This window comes from Orbicella faveolata, unplaced genomic scaffold (assembly GCF_042242905.1).
Source record: "Orbicella faveolata isolate gen_17 unplaced genomic scaffold, um_ofav_v1 contig_6, whole genome shotgun sequence".
NCBI classification, from domain to species: domain Eukaryota; kingdom Metazoa; phylum Cnidaria; class Anthozoa; order Scleractinia; family Merulinidae; genus Orbicella; species Orbicella faveolata.
Window position 1 is genome coordinate 177,501 of NW_028301590.1, and position 2,500 is coordinate 180,000.

Here is a 2,500-nt window from a genome sequence, read left to right on the forward strand (position 1 = left end):
CAATCATTAACCATCCACCATTCACAGGGCCAACACTTGCACTTTTTCGGGGGCGAGCGCGAACGCAGGCCCCCACTACCAGAAATTATACGCTCGAGTTACCCACATTTGGGGTAATCGCAAGGGTCAACCCGATCGAAGTGCAATGAAAGGGCCTCGCCTTGAGAGGACTGCCTCCTTGATCACAGTACCTCCCGCGTCAGGTAAGTTTTTTATGTTTTTTGGTGAATGGCCAGGCCACCCTAAAAAGGGAGAGTGCAATGCCTGCCAGTCGAACAGAACTAGCCCGTCAAACAACGACGGTTCACCAAAAAACGGGGGTGCACCAGCACGTCAAACTCACCGAGGGATCGAACCCCGCCCCTACATACAAAAAACATAGAAACAAACAAACGAGGGACGAACAGGCAATAAACGTCGGACAACAGGACAAACATACACTGTTCCAGAGCAACGGCGAAAGGTGACCCAAAAGGGACACCTGTCAACAGACTAATCCTATAAGAATAGGTTCGCCACCAATATGCAACTAAAACAAACCGAGACCAAACAACAACAACAAATCAGTCCAAAAACGACAGTCCAAACTCAACGAAGCACAGGCAAAAACGAGACAACAAGACCAAACGGAGTGGGCAGCAAGACAGGAATCATAACCAAGACAAAGCAAGCCAACGGGAAAAACGGAGAACAACTCGGCAACAACGGCGGACGGACGAGAGGCGAAAAAACAGGTGGACGAAAACTGGGCAGCAAACGGCACGGTGCAGCAACTGGACTAACAGGGCGACTGGGCAAAACAGGACGAGGCCAAACACGAGGAGGACCAGAACTTACAGGACAACTAGGCGGTGAAGCAGACGAAACAGCAACGGAACTGATAGGACGACTAGGCTGAACATACGAAGCAGCAAAAGAAGTAACAGGACTAGAACAAACAGGCGAAACATCAACACTAGGACGAACAGGCGAAACTGCAACAGGTTCAACAGGACTGGAGCAAACAGGCGAAAGAGCGACGGAAACAGCTGGGCAACTAAGACGGGCAGGCAAAACATCAACACTGGGACAAACAGGCGAAACAGGTTCAACAGGACTGGAGCAAACAGGCGAAACAGCGACGGAAACAGCTGGGCAACTCGGACGGGCAGGCGAAACAGCAACAGACTCAACAGAACAGCTGGACTGGACAGCAACAGAGTCGACAGGAGGGACATCAATATTAACTAAACCACAGGTAGAAACAGCAACAGTAGAAGACGGACGAGTAGACAAACTGGACGATCCATCAAGTGAGAACTCAAGGGCAGGACGAGACAACAAATCACATTCGTAGTCATACACGTAGCACTTCATACACAAACATGGAGGCTTAGAGTCATAGCACGGAGGCTTGACCGGAAGATCCATTATAACATACAAAAGAGCCTACTAAACCACAAAAAAAACTCCCAGGTCCTCACCTAAGCAGAGACTACCTAGCACAAAGTGCGTAGAGGCGTGTCCCGCGTCAGGTAAGTATGAAAATTCTTGACGCGGGGGCCGTCAAAGGCAAACCTCCTTACCTCTATATCCTTGTGGTAGTGCTTTGCGGGCGTGCTAGAACCTCCAGCCTCACTTCTAGGCGGCTCTAGAGTAGCTTCCCTCCTCAGTCTGTGCCTGCCGACAGAGAAAAACGCCAGACGTTAGTGTCAGGAGGAGGCTTTCTTTGATTTCTTTCTTTGATTGAATGAAGGTTTCTTCCCCGAGGGGAAGTGGGCCGCACTCGGAGGTAGTGCTATACCGAGGCAACCCGTGGCTGGGACGAGGCAAGCCTCTTTTCCACAGCCCAGTTCCAAAAATCAGTTTAATATATGAGCTGCTCAATGAGCAGCGTATCAGATATTAAGCTGATAAGAACAGATACTACACTTGATCTTAGCCAAAAGGCCGAGAAGCGATACCGGACCTTCCCTCCCCTAGGAGGGTGGTCCAGGGTTTCCCCCTTTGAGATATGGTGGTCAATATGCTGTCGCCGAGGGGCCTGGAGCCGACTGTAGGCCGACGCTATGGAGCAAGTTGCCGTCGTAGACGCACTTGTTCTACAGCACAAGTCCACAAAAATCAGCAGCAAAGTTGATAACGTCCCTCCAGGGGTGAGTGAGATCAAACGCCTTTTTGGCCTCCAAAACGAGGCAACATGTTAAAGACCGTAATGACTCCGTTACTAAGATAGCGCTACAGACACAGGCAGAAAGCAACGGCTACGTTATCAACATTCGCTCTCCACGTGCATACAACTTGCAGAGAAGTCAAGAAATGCCTGCTAAAAGATTGCTGGTTGGTATTATTGCTTTGCTTTTGCTTTGATGGCTCGTTTAAAAGACTAAATTTTCACCCCTTTCTCTTGTCTACGACCATACCACAGGGAAAGCACCGGTTCTCGTCCGATCACCGAAGTTAAGCCCTGTCGGGCGGGGTTAGTACTTGGATGGGTGACCGCCTGGGAATACCCCGTGTT

The 2,500-nt window shown here is 50.1% G+C and overlaps 3 non-coding genes across 3 annotated transcripts in view; 1 reads left to right on the forward strand and 2 right to left on the reverse strand.

The window, feature by feature from the left end:
• Positions 1-47: 47 nt before the first annotated feature.
• Positions 48-211, reverse strand: LOC149095263 (U1 spliceosomal RNA). The gene has a single exon (XR_016205053.1). It is a non-coding gene; the product is annotated as a U1 spliceosomal RNA (small nuclear RNA).
• A 1,538-nt stretch (positions 212-1,749) lies between these two features.
• On the reverse strand, positions 1,750-1,941 carry LOC149095264 (U2 spliceosomal RNA). The gene has a single exon (XR_016205186.1). It is a non-coding gene; the product is annotated as a U2 spliceosomal RNA (small nuclear RNA).
• A 447-nt stretch (positions 1,942-2,388) lies between these two features.
• The window catches only part of LOC149095265 (5S ribosomal RNA), a 119-nt gene continuing 7 nt past the window's right edge, over positions 2,389-2,500 (forward strand). Inside the window, exon 1 of the ribosomal RNA XR_016205120.1 lies at positions 2,389-2,500. This exon is cut by the window's right edge and continues 7 nt beyond it. This is a non-coding gene — a ribosomal RNA (5S ribosomal RNA).